This window comes from Homarus americanus, unplaced genomic scaffold (genome assembly GCF_018991925.1).
Source record: "Homarus americanus isolate GMGI-L3 unplaced genomic scaffold, GMGI_Hamer_2.0 scaffold57980, whole genome shotgun sequence".
Taxonomy (NCBI): Eukaryota; Metazoa; Arthropoda; class Malacostraca; order Decapoda; family Nephropidae; genus Homarus; species Homarus americanus.
This window is the reverse complement of record NW_024716703.1, coordinates 18631516-18651044: the sequence shown is the minus strand read 5'-3', so window position 1 is coordinate 18651044 and position 19529 is coordinate 18631516. Positions and strand designations below refer to the sequence as shown.

General features: G+C 37.5%; 1 protein-coding gene across 1 annotated transcript in view; it reads right to left on the bottom strand.

The window, feature by feature from the left end:
- Positions 1-19130: 19130 nt before the first annotated feature.
- LOC121858320 (vacuolar protein sorting-associated protein 29-like) overlaps positions 19131-19529 on the bottom strand; it is a 15334-nt gene continuing 14935 nt past the window's right edge. Inside the window, exon 4 of the mRNA XM_042354679.1 lies at positions 19131-19529. This exon is cut by the window's right edge and continues 332 nt beyond it. The gene's annotated coding sequence lies outside the window, so the exon portion shown is untranslated.

The window sequence follows — 19529 nt, the reverse complement described above, 5'->3', positions numbered from 1 at the left end:
TAGACCACGAGGCATACACTGGGGAATTCGCGGGGTCGGCTACTCAGCGACAAGCGTTTGTAGGGGAGGAATCCACTACAATACTCCCCCTTCCCTCCAGGCGGTGTAGGAGACTTGTTGTCTGCAGGGTTGCATGGCACATGTGAGGCAGAACAGGCGGTGCATGCCACATGTGGGACATAACGGCAAGGGCGTGGATGAGCCGGCCGCTAGGGGGGGGGACAACTCTGTCTAGATACACGAGATCTGTGGGAGAAGAGAGGGAGAAAAAGGGTGTGTGGAGGCAATGAATGTTGTGCTTCCCTCGCGGCAGGTACAGAGTCCTCAGATGCGCCTGCTGGGGTGTGTGGGCCTGGGTCAGGAGCAGGGGCTGCGTTAGGAAGTGTGTCCATGACAGCAGCGGGGTGCATGACAGCAGCAGGGTCCACGACAGTAGCAGGGTGCAGGACAGTAGCAGGGGGTACCTGAGGGAGGAAAGAGGGGTGCGTGGGTCCACACTCAGGCGCATGGGCCGCGTCGGGAGCAGGGGCTGCCAGGCAGGAGCGGAGGAGGGTCCGCGTCAGGAGGAGGGTCCAGGACAGTGGCAAGGGGTACTACTGGGCCGGGGGCGGCGTCTGAGGCAGGACGGGTGTGCTGGGGTCGGTAGGACGTGGTGCTTGGGGCAGGAAGAGGAGCTGGTGTCTGCTTAGAGAAGCAGAGCTGCTCTAGGGTGTCTAACCTGCAGTGTAGAGACAGTAGCTGTAGAGCCGATGAGAGCTGCCTCTGTGTGGATAAGCCAGTCTTCCATGTTGCTCTTTCTTGATTTTTGAGCCATTTCCTCACACTCTGTTTCCTTTGATTCTAACTGTTTCTTTAACAAAAATTGCCTCTTATTTTCTTCCAACAGCAACTTCTTCTGCTTTAACATGCTTCTATACCTACTGCTGGAGAGTTTTATGTTCCTCCACATCATAGGGTCCCCCTCCTAGGAGACACACACAGGTGTGTCATCAGGGAAATCAAGTCAGCCAAGAAGTCTTATTATCCCAGGAAGGTGCACGGCCTCAAGGAGTTAGGCATCAGTCAGTGGTACTCTAAAAGGTAAAAGATCTCTGTGGTCTTAACCATCAGTCTCCCACATTTACTTTTATCTCTCATTTACCTAGTAAGGAGGCAGCTGAGACAATTAATAACCACTTTGCTACCATATGTCATACCCTCCCCAGTCTTGACCTCACTCTACTCCCGGCCTACTTGCCTTCCCCCTCCTCCCCTCCCAGTGTTCAACCATTTGAAATTGCCAACAAACTCCTGAAATTTAAATCCAAATGCTCTACAACCCCAATTGACCTCCCAATCAAAATTTACACAGATTGCAGTCGAACTTGCTAACCCCCCCTCTGTTCAATTAATTATTAATGCATCCCTCACACAAAGCAAATGCCCTAACGAATGGAAAACTGCATTTGTCACCCCTATCCCCAAGGACGCCACCCCACAGTCCCCAAGTGACCTCAGGCCAGTTGCCATTACCCCCATACCCGTTCTACTCTGTGAAGACGTTCTTTTTGAATGGGCATTTGCTAGTATTTATCAGTCAATCGATCCACAGCAATTTGGCAATATGAGGACCTCCTCTACATCACACTGCTTAGTTAGTTTCTTGGATTTTATGCACAAAAACCTGCAGAAACGTAAGACATCACTGGCCATTGCCCTTGTTGACTTCAGGAAGGCTTTTGACCTTGTTGATCCCTCTGCACTGTTAACAAGGCCGTTAAGCCATTGACTCTTCAGGCTTCTACGCCCTTGACTCTTCAGGCTTCTACGCCCTTAACTCATAAGACATAAAGGCAAGCATGAACTTAGCATGCTTCCCTGTTGGGCGCTGTAAACGCTTCTGCACTTCACCTTACACAAGGATGTAGGGGAGTGCCTAATAAAAAAAAAAAAAAAAAAAAAAAATAGGACTGCCCACCAACCTGGTCTCATGACTTACTGATTTCCTGAGTGAGCGTCATCAGGCAGTCAGGTACCAGGGCTCTGTCTCCACATTCCAACACCTCACCTGCAATGTTCCCCAGGGGACCAAGACGGGACCACTGTGCTTCCTAATCCTGATCAATGACGCTCTATCGGACATTCCTCACAGGTGGAAGTATGTGGATGACTGCACTGTGGGGGTTACGGTGGACAACACCTCACCGGACTACTCATCGCTACAAGGCACCCTGGACAGGCTACAGGCATGGACTATGGAGAACAAGGTTACCATCAATCACACCAAAACCGTAGTCATGCACTTCAATACCACCACCACTCCAGTGAAACCTCCGGCAGTTACAGTGGGTGCCCATCCTCTCCAGTTAGTGCAGTCTGCCAAACTCCTGGGTGTTACTATAGAACACAAACTGGACTGGAAGGCCCATGTAAACAACACTATCAAGGCAACCTCTTACCAACTCTACATGCTACGACGACTCAGGTCACTTGGGGCACCCACGCCAGAGCTGAGGACTTTCTAAAATGCATTTATTCTCCCTAAATTAACGTATGAGTCACCAGCCTGGTCGTCTTCTCTCAACTCTACCCAACAACGTCAGCTAGAAAAGGTACAGAAGAGGGCCTACAGAATCATGCTCAGCGCAGACTACTCCGGCTACAACAACTCTCTTTCCACCCTGGAAATGTCATCCCTCAGAGACCTCCACCACCATGCACTAGCAGGGTTTGGCAGTGGACTACTGCACCATCCTCGTCATCGCCACCTACTGCCACCAGCAGTCCCCCGCCCACCTCATGCAGTCCACTACTACAACAAAATTCAGCCCATAAGAGCCTGCACTGCTAGATATAAGAATGGCATCATCCCATCTATTGTTAAAATAATAAACAACTCCTGATTTATGTACTGCACAGCCCTGTAAATGTATTGAATGTATATTATGTCTAAATCACATGTAAGTTTATATATTTTCAGCCACCGGCTGCAACTCTCTTAATAAACCGTTTATTATTATTATTATTATTACACATGCCCTACTACCCTGACCTCCTGGGTGACACAAACACATGCCCTACAACCCTGACCTCCTGGGGGAAACACACATGCCCTACAGCCCTGATATTCTAAGGAACACAAACTACAACTATGAAATTTGGCATTGGATATAGAATTGTGGTCATCAGAAAGTGTAAAATGATTATAGAAACTTGGTTATATTGAAAAATCCTTAGCCCCTCCCCCGCCAGTGGCATCGGGAGAGGGTTGATCAAGTGGATAGGGTAGAGAGGCATATTATAATGCTTAATCACTCTCACAGCAATGGAAGAAATCTTTCATGATCTTGTTTATCCCAGGCCCCGATGTGGGTCAGTGACCTGTGCCCAGGTGGGGTAATCCCCATTTAAAAAAAAAAAAAAAAAAAAACTGATATACTGTCACACACTATGGGGGGCCTCTGGCTCTTCAAAAACACAATCCCTTGTTACTGCACAAAAGAGAGTTGTACGAACAATGACCTACTTGAAAAAAACAGATCACACAAACGAAAAATTTGCTAATTTGAAAATGTTAAAATTCAAAGATAATAACACCTACTTCTGTACCCTCCTTGTTTACAAATCTATCAATCACTTGCTTTGCAATAATTAATTCCAGTTCTGGAATAATCAGATACAACTTAAGACACCCTGAGCTACTAAGACCACCCCCCATGTGCTCCTCTCAGTCCCAGACCTCCATAAAATATCATAGTGTGAAGGTGTGGAACAACTTACCCCCACCCATCCAAGCAAAAACTACGCTCCCTTCCTTTCATCTCTTAAAAAATATCTATTGTCTAAGTATTAATATTTCTTGTAATACCTACTATAACGAATCTAATTGGTTCTAGAACCTTGTTCGTTATAGCATTCGTTCATTATAGGATTAATCCGTTCCAGGCCCCCAAATACAACCACTTAACACTGAAAAATATAATATAAAATTGTAAAAGTTGTAAAAAAGTGCATAAATATGCATCTAAACTCCTGAAATAAAGAATATCATTAATACTTGTAATAAAAAACAATAAATTAGTAAAAAAAAAAAAAAAAATAATAATGTTCGTTGTAGGAGTTTCGTTCGTTATAGCATTCTCAATTTTATAGGTAAAACCGTTAGATATAGGAATATTCGTAGTAGAACCCGTTCATTACAGCATACCCCACTGTACCTGCTTTTATTGTATCATCAAAACCGTTTTATCGGAAATTATCATGTAAATATTTGAGAAATTACCATTGCAATAAAAATATTTGCTAAGTAGACATAATCCTGACAGCTCTCTCCTCTTGTTAATACTGTGCAACCCATGTTGTACCGCTCCCTATTATACTTATGTTTTTCAATTCCACTGTAATTTATGCATATACTGTACAGTACTTATAATATAAATACAAAAAATTAAAAAAATTAAAATAAATAAATATTGAAGTGATAACCGTGGTAACATTATGAGATGTTCTTATTACCATCATGCTGTTGTACTATTCCAGATGATACTAAATGTTACATAATACTTCCTTGAGATAAATGTATAATCTATATCAGGTGCCTCTAAATAGAGCCCAGGTTCTCAACTGGCTCAGCCATGATAATATTGTTTTTATTATCCACTCTGTATCTGTGTTTTTCTGGCTAAATAAACTGTTTCAATTCAATTTAATAGTGGTGTTGTATGACGTCACTGATCTTTGGTCAATGAAATACAGCTCCTCACCGACTTACGACCTACTCGACTTACAACCACCCGCACATATGACCTGCCTCAGTCGTACCAAAATTTGGTCAAATTACGTATTTCAAGTCCCAAAGTCAGTACACAGACAAAATTTTCGTTTGTAATTCACTTTAAAATGACTGGCAAGCTTAAAAGTGAGTGTTTTGTGGTGCTGAGAAGAAAAAGAGACACCCATTTTAGATTTTTTATGTATTATTTAAGCATTTCCGACTTACGACCTGGATTTGGGTCCCTAACCCCATCGTAAGTCGGGGAGGAGCTGTACTAAAGAATCGAAGAATTGAATGCAAAACAAGCATTACTCAGCCAATGAGAAATAGAGTATATGATGTAATGCATGAACATGTAGAGTACGGCCACTATACAGGAAGTAGATAGTAGGCAGCTACCAATCAGGGAGGTACTACTGCCTGGAAAGATATTGAAAGCACAATGAGTTATCTAATGGTAGACCCTGCTGCCATATGGCATCACAAAAATTTTTACCATGTCCCAGGTTGCTGATCTAAATTTCTGCCTCATTTACACACAATTGCAGGGTCTCAATTGTTTCTCTTTCTTTGACAACACAACATACTGTACATATATCGTTTCTCACTATTGATCTTCATTTTTGTATACTGTACCTTGTATCTTTATGGTTCCTTATTATTATTATTACTATTATTATTATTATTATTACTTTTTTAATTTTGTATTTATTATAAATTTTAATTTCATACTTTGAACTCATCATTATTATTATTAATGTAATTATTATTGTTTTCACCCCCAGGCCCTGATGTGGGTCAATGACCTGTACCCAGGTGGGCTAATCCCTGTAAAAATAAAATAAAAAAATAAAAAAAGTACTCAGTACCCGTATACTGGCTCATCATCCTCGTGCGGCAGACCCATCCACCCTAGAGGGTCATTTTTTTTATTTACAGTACGTATTGTCAAACATTTCTCTCGGCATGGTCCTACCCCCCCAACAAAAAAAAAAAATTATCAACGGATCTACGTGATTATCATGGGTCGCCTAAAACAATGGGAAAAAAAAAACGGAAAACTGGAAAAAAATGAGAAATCACATCACTGTAAAATACAATACCCCGATCTTTCAGACCTACCGCACCATATTTTTTAGTTTTCATAATTTGTCTCATCTTTTTTTATATGATTATGTAATATTTGTATCCATGTAAAACAACTGTGTGTAATGAAAAGGACATGAATTGTTTGTGGTGAACTATTACTGTTTCATCTCATATTACATAATAATATGTAGGATGATAATATCAAATATTATGTCTTGGGAGAAACAAATTACTTAAATGTTGAAACACACTAATAATTAAAAGCCAAACCAAAAAGATAAAAGAAACAAAAGAACACCTATTGTGTCTGCTAGACACCTGAATTATGTGAACAATCCATTCTAGAGCGTGCCTATGTGGTCCTCCATTTTAAACGTCACCACTTATTGATGATAAAATTTATATTATATCTGTGCCAGGACAGATATTATATAAAGTACTACTACAGTATATTCCTAGTAGTGAAGTTCTTAATGGAGACTGGTCGCCAAAATGAAGTGGTGGTGAGTATATTATCCCTCTCCTATAGCTTTTATTGAAGATATTTATGATGCCAATTTCATAATATTGCACATGATAGTTTATTGTAACATGGAAATGACGATTATAGGGACAGTTCATGTCAATCACCACAACCTTAAACTTATCCGAGATTATGTCGTAGTCGTACAGCAACCGCTTGGTCAATCCACCAACTACCGTACAACCACGGGAGACCAACCCCACGATACCTCCCAGAGGGTTAAGTATCAGCGAAATCACAAGGCAGATGGAGTTCGAGATCGAAAGTGTGGTGTTGGTTACAACGGTTTGAAGTGTCTGGCAATTTAAAAAATTTTCCCAAATGAAGACAGCCTAGACTGACTAGAGCAGCAGACATTCGCGACCCTCTTTTCACCAATGCGGTGAGCATAACGGAGCGGCTGCATTTGGAGGTCAGCTAGAACAGTTAAGCACGATTCCATGGAATTGGGATCTACCACCGGGTCTCTGCTCTCAAAGAAAGGTTCGAAGAACGACACAGGGTTGGGAGATTACAGTTCCCTGAGCAGTATGTGGGGAAGACCTGGACTTCTGGGCAAGAGCTATTTTCTGGGATGAAAAATCTTCCAACTCTAACACAACCAACCACGGCCGTCTTCACTGGTGGAGACCTGATAACACCCATTACGACAGGCAGCATGTTTATCAAAAAGCCATGTGACCGTAAACAAGTGGGGTTGGATCAACCTCAACAGTGTGGGCAAATTGGCGGAAATAAATAACAGATTCACCACAGAGTAACATCTGAAAATTTTTAAAAGAGGTAATAATGCTGCCAACAGTTCAAGCAAACACACTACCCTACCCTGAGCACACCATTTTCATGCAGTCAAAGTTTTGTTATATTTCCTAAATACATGTAATGTTATAAATCTTTTTATGATGATTTATATTGTTATAAAATATTTGTAATAATATGAACTGTATGACAATTGATTTTATCTCCTGTTTCAATTTATCTCAGGACCGATACCCCATCCACACCGTCAGCAGAGTGACGCAGTGGTTCACCGAACTCAGACACCACATCTAGCTCCTGGACTGGATGAGGATGGCCTGTGATCTGAACCTTATCAAGACTGTATGGGTTAACATGGTTAATTCGTAGGAGCCACAGCAGGAGAGGACCAGGTAGCAACTCCTCCAGCAGACCCTGGCAGAATCAGAGGCATTAGAAGGAGACAGTGTATGTGGTTTACAACATATTGTCTTGTGCCGTGTCGTTTGCGCCAAGTCATTGATAGGGAGAGGCGCTGGACTGGATATAACATAGTGTACTCGAACCAATTTTACCAATTGAAACGTACAGTAGAGCAATGCTTAAACTGCGTGTGTGTGTGTGTGTGTGTGTGCATCCGTCAGTCATGGGGGAGTTTCCATATCGTGTTTTCTGTTTTCGTTCAAATTTCATTAGAACTGTAATATGTATGGTTAATATCTCAAATGTGGCACTTGATTTTACTAAAAGCTTGCCAGTGAAACATGACACTGATGATATTTATGAACAAGAGGAAAATTTTACTTCAGCACTTCCCTCCGGCCGCCCTCCTGTCTGGAACCATCACCAACCCTCTCTCCTTGAAATTAAGTACAGTGCTTCCCCAAGTATGCGGGTAATTGGTGCCAATGGAACAGGGCATACATGGGAACCATGTACTTGGGCACTATAAACTAATGGGGAAAAAAATTGGTTCTGGGACCCCTCCAGATACACACCATGAACCAAAAACTGGTCTTTCAAAGCACTTTTTCTACACATAACCTCTACAAAAGGTACCCTTAGTTAAATATGTGTACCTAAGTTACATAAGGTGAATAATAAAACAAATAAGCCTTTAAATAAGACGAATAAACACTTTCTTGTCATTGTCCAGCCAGTCTATAATCTCCTTCCGTGCCAGGGTCATCGACTTCACACCTTCTGCCTGGCTGGGCAGGTGCTGGAGTCCCAACAGCAGTAGGTGGGGTAATCATGGTAGCTGTAACAACCAAAAATATCTCAAAATACAGGAAAAAGCAAGCCGCTGTAGTGTCCTGAGGAGAGGAGGACTGGGACTGGCATCCTTGTCATTGGTGATGTCACGGCCAGGAAGTGACATCCTCGTCTCTTATTGGTTGGGAGTGGCAACTCAGCCAATCAACAGCCAGCTCTTCTGCTCACTTCCTTTCTCTCTCCCTCCCTCACTCGGCCATGCCACACGGAAATTTACACCCGCGCACTTTGTAATTTGGGTTCCACGACATTGATGCAGTGGACCCTCCATTAACGAGCGGTTCAATTTACGAGATTTCAGTTAACGAGTTACCTCCCGTAAGGACTTTCAATTCTATTAACGAGTACAAATTCTACTAATGGCAGTCTTACGCGAAACACGTTTTGGTGCGTGCATCAGCTGATCGATTCGTCCGCCAATAATCGGTTCTATGTTTCCCTTTGTTTCCAATGGAATAAACATCGAGAAAGTTGTGCTCTTGAATATTTTTGCATTTTTACATTAAAATAATTGGTCATTCTGAAACTTAGTTAACATATTGATAATATACAGTGTAGTGTTGGTTTAATTAACAAAAAATCGGGAATTAGTTAAATAAATTGTTGTGAACTTAAAATTTTATTGGTGATATTATCAAGCATGGGTCCAAAGAAATCTCGGAAGGCGATTTCAATTCAAGTGAAAAAATAAATTATTAAGAAATACAAAGAAGGCATTAGAAACAATGCACTCTGTAAAGAATATGGCATGTCATCATCGAATGTGTCTACAATCAGCTGTTCGTGCTGCCGCTATGTAAGCAAAGCCACCAGGAATTCTACAAACTGTACACACCTCAAAGTAAGTTTTAAAATATTTTATTTTTATTTATTATTGCAGGGTATACTCTACAGTAATGTATTTTGTTTATATTTAATGTTTTGTTAATTCTATTACAGGTATACCTGTACAGTACAGTACTTTGTATGTATTTTTTAATTAATTTTAAGGGAATTCTGTGAGTTGGACCAATTACCCAGTATCCCATTGAAATAATAGATTCAGTTAACGAGATTTTCAGTTAACGAGTGACTCTGTGGAACCAATTGTGCTTGTTAATGTTGGGGCCACTATACTGTAGTTGGGTTCCTCACGGTTAAAATCCAAGTACTTGGGGGGAGCACTGTATCTCTTTATGCAGCGTTTTTTATAACTGTCCTCCTGACATTCTCATAAGACAACTCAAATCTTCAATATACAGTCAACCCTCGCTTTACGCGGTCCCACTTTACGCGTTTCCACGTTTACGCGGTACCCTGCCGAAACCGGAATGCTCACTTTCCGCGGTGAGTGTACCCCTTTACGCGGAGAGCGGCATGAGCAGGGTGCACACAAGGTCGCCCAGTCATCAAAACATTACCGAGTTCTTCGCCCGCCACCCACCACAGCCGGCCCAAGTCAGTGATAGTGATAATGATAGTGAGGATATAGACTTATATGGACTTTGAGAGGTTTGACAAAGAGGCCCTGCAAGCCTCTGTGGTGGATAGTGATACAGGTGAGGTCCAATAATCTGCCCTCTGCCTCGGAACCAACCCCCCATCCCCGTGTGCCCAGCCATCTTTTCTACTAATGTAAAGTGTTAAAAAACCTAATATTATTGATATTTCTCTTAATTATTAATTGTGTGTGCATACCATCATAAAATTAAGAAGTTATTTTTACTACAACGTAGGTATTGTGTCTGAAAAAGTGGAGTTTGGGGGTCGGCCCGGTCTCTGTTTCAATTAATCCCATATGTTATGTTGTTCACTTTACGCGTTTCTCACTTTACGCGGGCCGCCGTGGGTTAAATTATCCTCGTAAAGTGAGGGTTCACTGTATATGGTGTAGTTCAAAGAGGATGTGCACATACATGCCATAAAATGAATCGTTCACATGATCGAGGTGTCTAGCAGAAGTTGTCTTGCGGCATGCGTGTGTGTGGGGAAGCATATTTTCTGTGCTCGCTAATACTTTCGTTCTCGTCATTCAATTTAGATTTAAATAATTATTAATGGGATTCATTGCTTTATTCCTGACAGTGCTGGCAACACGGCATTCAAGGCATGAAATGCACCCTTTAAACTATAGAGCAGTAGTTCCAATATGTGTGTGTGTTCGTGCGTGTCTCCAACACTGCCACATAACCAGGTAAGACAAAACTGCCTGGAACAGGACTATTGTCCTGGACTGTACATCAGCATCTTGAAAGCTGAACTTTTAGTAATTTACCATGATTATAAAGTGTGCAAGGGGTTCTGTATATATTAACATATAGTACGTCAGTAGATGAACAGTATTAAGTATATTGTACAGTACAGTAAAGCCTCGAATAACGACGTTCATGTGTCCTCCAATATTGCAGTGTAAGGTGAATCGTCTTATCATGAATCATTAATTACCATTAAAATAAAGCAATAATAATGAGATGCATTCCCAAGTGTGACCTTTTCATATCTTTTGTGTGGCTTTTTACCCTCTTTTCCCCCCAAAACAATACAACTAATGAAAATTGCAAACTATTTTCTTTAAATAATGTTTCTGAATGCACCTTATACAATATATATTAATAATAATATGGTCACACAAGAGGAGATGGGACGCCATTGTTTTCATTTGTTTACAGCCGGAAGTCCGGGACGATAGTTCTACACGAGAAAATGAAGAAAATAAGACCATGGATGTAGCTGAAGTAAAATTAATGTAAAAAAATGAATATATATATGTTTTAAGTAACATTATTTAATGTTAATAAATGGAACAATAGAAGTAGCTAACCACTAATGGCAAAGAAAAAAAAAAAGAGATGGATTGGGAACGCGAACATACACGTGCCCATTTAAGGACACCGCGTCATTTATCTTTTTAAGAATACAGTATGTACAAAAGATTCATTATTGTTTATTACTGAATATGTATTTGATTGAATTAATCTTTATATCTGCAAAATGAACAGTACAATTCATTAATAACATGTAGAATATTAAAACACACAAGAGGATAAGAGACGGCATTGTTGTCAGTGTTTACACCCATAATGTCAGTTATCCACCTGAAACTGAAGAAAATAAGACCCTGGTTGTTGTTGTAGTAGAATTAATGTAAAAAAATAGGTATTTTTTTAATTAATGTTATTTAATGTACAGTAGAAGTAACCACTGATATTAAAGATAAAGTGAGACTGATAGTGGAACACCAATGTATACGTGCACTGTTGAAAGAACCTTGCACAGTTGCTTTCTTTTCTCATTAAACATCTTTATGTAGAGGTCATTTGCAATTATTTAAATTTTAATGCTTTGTTCTGTTAATGGATCCACTTCAGAAAATATGTTCATTGCTTGCTCCATATAATATCCACAGACCTCTCACCTTTTTCATATCGTTTTAACACATGTAGTTTCTCGGCTAAGCTTATACACTTTCTATTAGCTTTTAAAACAACACTACCATCACTTGCTCTCTTGCAAAAATGTTGTAAGAAACCCGAGAAAGTTTTTCTCCTGTTCCTGTTCCAGATGCGTAAACAAAGGCCCACCAAGCTCCGAGCTCCGACTGTTGTTTACCACTCATTAGCCAGGCAGCTTCTTTACGCAAGGCACTCTTAATTTTTTTTCAGTATTTTTTATACATATCGAGATTTAGTTATTATTTATATGAAAATTTAATTTATTTTATTGTTATTATATTTTGGTCGTAAATACAAATGAAATAAGGACGTAAATTGAATCGGGTCCTAAATTAGCTTGGGTTTTAAAGATGAAAAGTTGTTGGTCAAACCGTTGTTATCGGAGGCTTTACTGTATACGCAGTGTGGAAAATGGGCATAAAATGTTGAAGATGATGATATGGTGCAGCACACTCTCCAATTAATGGCTTTTGTTACAAATACTTAGGAAGTAAAATAAACTGTGATGGTAGATGTAAAACAAAAATTAAGACAAGACATTAATTTTAGTTTAACAAAATGCTATGAATGGAGAGTTGTTCAGGTCAGAGGGGTATGCACTTGCAGAAGATACCAGAGGAAAACAAGCAGCTTTTGAAAGACGGTGCTTCAGGAAAATGTTAGACATATACCGAAAGAACAACAATTGAAGAAATACAAAGACTGAATGAAGAAATGAGAAAAATATTGAAAATTATTTGAATAACCAAATAAGGGAATACAGTGGTCCCTCAGTTAACGAACACAATTCGTTCCACAGAGTCGTTCGTTAACCGAATCCATTATTTCAATGGAATATTGGGTAATTGGTTCCAGCTCACAGAAAAGTACATACTCAGTATAAACAAAATGCAGTTAAGTACACTTACTTTGAGGTGTGTATGTAGAATGTTGCTGGTTGATGATGATGATGGGAATTAGAAGTGGGGGGTGGAGGAGGAGAAGGGAGAAGAGAAGGAAGTGGGGGGTGGAGGAGAAGGGAGAAGAGAAGGAAGTGGGGATGGAGGAGAAATTGCCTTTCTTTGGACCCATGCTTGATGCAGTAATTTTACCAATATAATTTTAAGTTCACTCGGTGTAATTAAAGATTATTTTATTTAAATCAACACTGCACTGCGCTATATATCATCAATATGTTAACTAAATTTCAGAATGACCAATAATTTTAATGTAAAAACGTAAAAATACTCTGTATTCAAGAGACCAACAAACACAATGTTTCCTCCACTGTAAACAAAGTTAAACTGATGCTTTGGAAGGTGAGTCAAGCGGCTGATGGGCACACAAAAAAGTAATTCCCTGTACTGCATATACAGGTGCTCCTCTACTTAAGAGCATTCAACTTACAAACTTTCTGAGATACAAACATCATCACTGTGGGGGGATTACCTGCCAGAACAGGTGTCTAATGTGGATGAGACTGGATTATTTTGAAAAAAATTCCAGATAGAACAAACATTACCTAAGAGGAGAAGAGTGAGCCAGGTTTTAAGGCTGTACTGTATTAAAGGGTATAGCTGTACTAAATATCCTTAAACTTTTAATTTTTTACAATATGTTTGGTATCTACAAGAGTAAAGTTGGACTTACAAACAAGCCTCAGAACATGACTCGTTCATAAGTAGAGGAGCACCTGTATTATCAATATGTTAACTAAATTTTAAAATGACTAATAATTTTAATTTAAAAAATGCAAAAATATTAAAAAGCACAACCTTTCTATATTTACTCCACTGGAAACGAATGTAAACATAGAACAGATTACTGAATTGGCAGACTAGCCCATCAGCTGATGCTCACAACAAAACGTGTTTGTCGTAAGAATTTTGTTAATCGAAGTTTTGTTCGTTAACCGAACTGAAGATCCTTATGGGAGCTAATTCGTTAACCGAAATTTCGTTAGTCGAACCGTTCGTTAAGCGAAGGGCCACTGTAATGGCAGAAATATTCATGAATAAAATTAAAGGTAGGAGAACCAGGGCAAGGATGAGTTTGAAATGAATGAGTGAAATTAAGGCTGGATTGTGAAAAGATACAAAGTCTGGGAGGACAGTTATAGAGAACATGAAAACATTATGAGTGGTGAATCATGGTGACTCCCAGTAAAAAATGGTGAAATTAGTAACAGATGTCCTTCATTTGCACATCCCATTTCATCTGGCATGATTCAAATAGAAGAAAAGAAAAGAAAATATCTACTATAGCCTACAAATGTACACAGAAGGTGAGGAGAAGAGGTAAGGAATTAAAAGAGTATTTTTCACCACCCTGCCATAAATATGAAGGAGTATTATGCTAGCCATTTCTGTCCATCCATACACCACACAAGTAACTTCCAATCAACATATTATCATCGAGTTAGGTTTGTATGTTTATATCACTTGATATTTATGTTTAAGTTGTATAATTCAGTTTTCCATACAATTTTGCAATGATTACAGCCCTTGTTCAACTTGGAAATTTTGGCGGGGACATAGAATACATCACCTTCAGCGACTGTTTAGTTCAGTCAATGAAAACATCTTCCATACCCCCATGTTCATGCTGAAGTTTTATGGTGGTAGACAGCAGCACTCCATCTGCAGGGTATCTCCAAAAAAATTTTATACATGAGGTGTCTGGTGTGGACAATGAAATGGTGCAGATGAATAATGTCATTTAATATACAGTAATACTTTATTACCAAATATGTTGCACTCGATTCAGTAACTGATACAAACAATCAATCAATCAATATATATATATATATATATATATATATATATATATATATATATATATATATATATATATATATATATATATATATATATATATATATATATACTGTATATATATATATATATATATATATATATATATATATATATATATATATATATATATATATATATATATATATATATATATATATATATATATATATATATATATATATATATATATATATACATACATACATACATACATACATACATACATACAGTACATGTATTCTGGTTATGTTACAAAAAGAAAAAGTATGCATTACTTGTAATTAGTCTGAAGACAAGTGATCTTTTCCCTGGCAGTTTTCAGAAACAGATGCATTGAAAGCTAAAGGAAAATTGTAATTATACTGTACTGTACTTTATACTTTGAGTGATCATTACTAAGTCAACAACAATTACTGTATATCTTATTACTCTTTGAAGATGTGAATATATAATTAAGAGTGCCACAAGAAAAGCTAAAAAGAATAGTACAGTAGTATAGTAATAAGATATACAGAGCAAGAGAGCAGTAACTGCATTAAATAATTGTACAAAACTCAAGTAAACATGTAACTTAAAAACTGGAGAGTGAAAAATGAAGAACTGTCCTGTAACAGCATTGAGGGAAACAGATGCATTGAATTCAATATCTAAATTTAAAGACAAAAATCCATCAGTAAATATAGTATCATTTGAAAATAACTCAATACCAAAAAATAAGCAGTCACATGCAATATAAACACTGTACAGTAAGAAGTATTTCAGTTTTGCTATGTAACAAATAAGGATTAGGCAAAACCTAAATGGTCCCATCAAAGTTAGAGTACAATAATAAATGTCACCAAGGGGATAATAATAACCAAAGAATTAATGTAGCTATTGCCAAGGCTCCTTGTTCATAACCTTGGTAAAAGGTGTTACCATATACAGTACCATAAATTTCTCTGAGGCTTCCAATTTCACTGCAAGTAAAGAGGAACTTATAAATACAGGAGAGCTAAAATAGCAACATTCTTCTTTTATATCATACAGGGGGCCCTCATTATAAGTCATTAATAGGGACCAGAAAAAAGCTACTGATAATAAAGCCACTTATAAAGGGAAATTAATTCCCATAAGAATTAATAGGAATAGGGTCTAATCGGGACCATCACATTGCACAGTAAGTGACACTCAAAGTTTAATTTGGTATCTTTTAACACCGTTATATATATATATATATATATATATATATATATATATATATATATATATATATATATATATATATATATATATATATATATATATATATATATATATATATATATATATATACACAGTATATATATATATACAGTAGTACCCTGATTTATGCGGTCAATTGAACCCATGGGGTACCGCGGAAAGTGAAAACCGTGTAAAGTGAACAACAGAACATATGGGATTAATTCCAATAGAGACTGACCCGACCCCCAAACTCCACTTTTTCAGACACAATACCTACGTTGTAGTAAAAATTACATCTTAAATTTATGATGGTATGCTCACACAATTAATAATTAAGAGAAATATCAATAATATTAGTTTTTTTAACACTTACATTAGTAGAAAAGATGGCTGGGCACACAGGGATGGGGGGGGGGTTGGTTCCGAGGCAGAGGGCAGATTATTGGCCCTCACCTGTATCACTTGTATCAATTGTATCACTATCCACCACATAGGCTTGCAGGGCCTCTTTGTCAAACCCCTCAAAGTCCATATAAGTCCATATCCTCACTATCACTGACTTGGGCCGGCTGTGGTGGGTGGCGGGTGAAGAACTCGGTAATGTTTTGATGACTGGGCGACCTTGTGCGCATCTTGCCCGCGCCGCTTCCCGCGTATATGAGTAGATGCACCAAGTAAAGTGAAAGTCCGGTTCTGGCGAGGTACCGCGTAAATGTGAAATCGCGGAAAGTGAAACCGCGTAAAGCGGGGTATATATGTATGTATGTATGTATGTATGTATGTATGTATATATATATATATATATATATATATATATATATATATATATATATATATATATATATATATATATATATATAGATATATATATATATATATATATATATATATATATATATATATATATATATATATATATATATATATATATATATATATATATATATATATATATATACAGTATATATATATATATATATATATCTTAGCAACATATGTTAAACATTATTTTATGATATTATTTAACTTTACAACTTATTTAAGGTACTAAAAGTTGTTTGGGGTCAGCGTGTTGATGCGGCACAAGCTATAACCATGCACCCACACTCTCATTTCAGTAAAAGTGGTTCATTGAGACATGCACACCACTTTTCTTACAACGTGTAACTTCTAATTTCACATCCATCCCATAGATAATAATTATAGTTATTGGAGCAATTTCAAATAATGCTTGTGGGCACAGACGACTGGTACTGAGCATGTATAGTGCGGGTGAGAAAGATGACCTTTAAGAGGATGGGAGGCAGGCGGGAATTTCAATCGCTCAAACACTTGTGCTCCTAAAGATTGACAGATCTCAGCCTTAGAATTCTCGTAACTGCAGGGACTTTTTACATGTAGGTCCACAGTTATTTGAACACTTAAGTGCAAAACCACTTACAATGAAGACACATAACAAAGACCTCCTGTACAAAGTTAATGATTCACTCTAGCCCCACAGTATTACTAAAACAGGTTGTACCTCTCTAGTCCGGCAACCTCGGGACCTGACCGGTGCCGGACCATGGAAATTTCCGGACCATGGAAATTCACCCTTTTCCTGGACAGATATTGACTTGTGCTTACGTTAGCACCACTTTCACTGCTTTGTGGTCTCTTTGAAGACATATTGAAGGGTTAAATGTCGTACAGTAGCTTCTCAAATTTCGCGAGTTTTAAATTCAACGTTTTTTATTTGGACACACAATAAAAACACTACACAACTAAAAATTTTGACGGCGGAAACTCAAATTTTGACGGGTTTGAGCGGTCCGCCAACGTTTAGGCGTGCACAATTGTGTAAACAGCGTCATTTCTCTTCTGTACAAAAGATTCATTATTGTTTATTACTGAATGTTTTTTTTTATTGAATTAGTGTTTATGTGTGCAATACATTAATAATACGTAGAATATTAAAACACACGAGGAAATGAGACAGCATTGTTTTCGTTGATTACAAAACCAGTGACTGAGTGGTTCTACATATAAAACAGGAAAATAAGACCCTGGTTGTAGCTGTAGTAAAATTAATGTAAAAAATTAATATGGTTGTTTTAAGTAATGTTATCTAACGTTAATAAATAGAACAATAAAAGTAGCAAACCATTTATGTTAAAGAAAAAAAGTGAGACTGCGCGTATGTAAGTGCACTCGTGAAAAACAAATCGTTATTACTCTACATAAGAATATGAAAGCAACACTTTTTTACTGTTCATGTATGTTTTAATTAATGTTTCTGAATTTTTTTCTTGAATTAATGTTTGTGTGTGCTAAATTAACAATACAATGAACAATACAATTCATTAATAATTCGTGGAATATTAAAACACATGAGGAGACGAGACGGCTGCCGGCATTGTTTTCGTTAATGTTTACAAAACCAGTGACTGATTGGTTCTACATATAAAGCAAGAAAATAAGACCCTGGTTGTAGCTGTAGTAAAATTAATGTAAAAATTAATATGGTTGTTTGAAGTAATGTTATTTAATGTTAATAAATGGAACAATATAAGTATAGCTAACCATTAATGTTAAAGAAAAAAAGTGAGATCGTGTATGTAAGTGCACACATGTGAAAACATATCGTCATTACTCTACATAAGAATGTGAAAGCAACACTTATTTACTGTTCATATATATTGAAGGGTTAAATGTTGTACTCTGCATAGACAAACAGAGAGAGAGAGCCGAATTGCCGGATGTAAAGAAACCTTAATTTCCCGTGGCTTTGTTGTTGTTGTTTTATTACGGGGATTAGCCCACCCGGGCACAGGTCACTGACCCACATTGGAGCCTGAGGAGCGAAAATGTAATACTCCTGTAATAATAATAATAATAATTCATTTAAGTAAAAAAAAAAAAAAAAAAATAGCTGCCTATCTACCTATTGGGCAAACTAAAATCGTTCCAAACCACGGGAGTTTCCGGACCACAGAATGCTGGACTAGAGAGGTACAACCTGTATATATGTTATCTATGACATGTTAATAATTTGTGTGATGTCAGCAAAGTTTATGATGTTGTATTCTCAAGTATTTCTCTCAGTTTCCTTTTCATTTCCCCACAAAAAGCAGTTACTGATACCATTATATTGTACAGTACAGTATTAGCAAAACTCTGGAGCTAACAGCGAGTGAATCACCATGTAAATATCCCTTCAATTTTCTAAAAATTTTGAACTATGTATAACTTTTAAGAAGATTTTCACCTCCTTAATTTGCTTTGAAAGTACAATACAGTTCAACAGGATATAATGAATATCAAATTGTTTACAAAATCACTCCAATTCTAAGAAAAATTATAATATAATTATGGCATAAATACTATACATGTTCTTACATTATCAACATAGATTACCTGTGTTCCTTAACTGGCGAACAACAGTCTCTCTCAAATAAAATCTTACTATAAAAACTCTGGCATTTTAACTACTCAACCAAACTTACTACAGTATCTTTAAAATCAACATGAATTATTTTTTTTTAAGAAACTTCAAGTTGACAGTTTCCTATATCAAGATAATTATCTACCAACTTTACACTGCATTTGGACGAAAATCAAATACAACTCATAGAAATATAGGCAGATTGACAAACAGAAATATTAGTTTTAAAATACATAATTATTTCAACATAATCAAGATATACAGTATAAATCATACAAACTTAAAGATAGTTTGT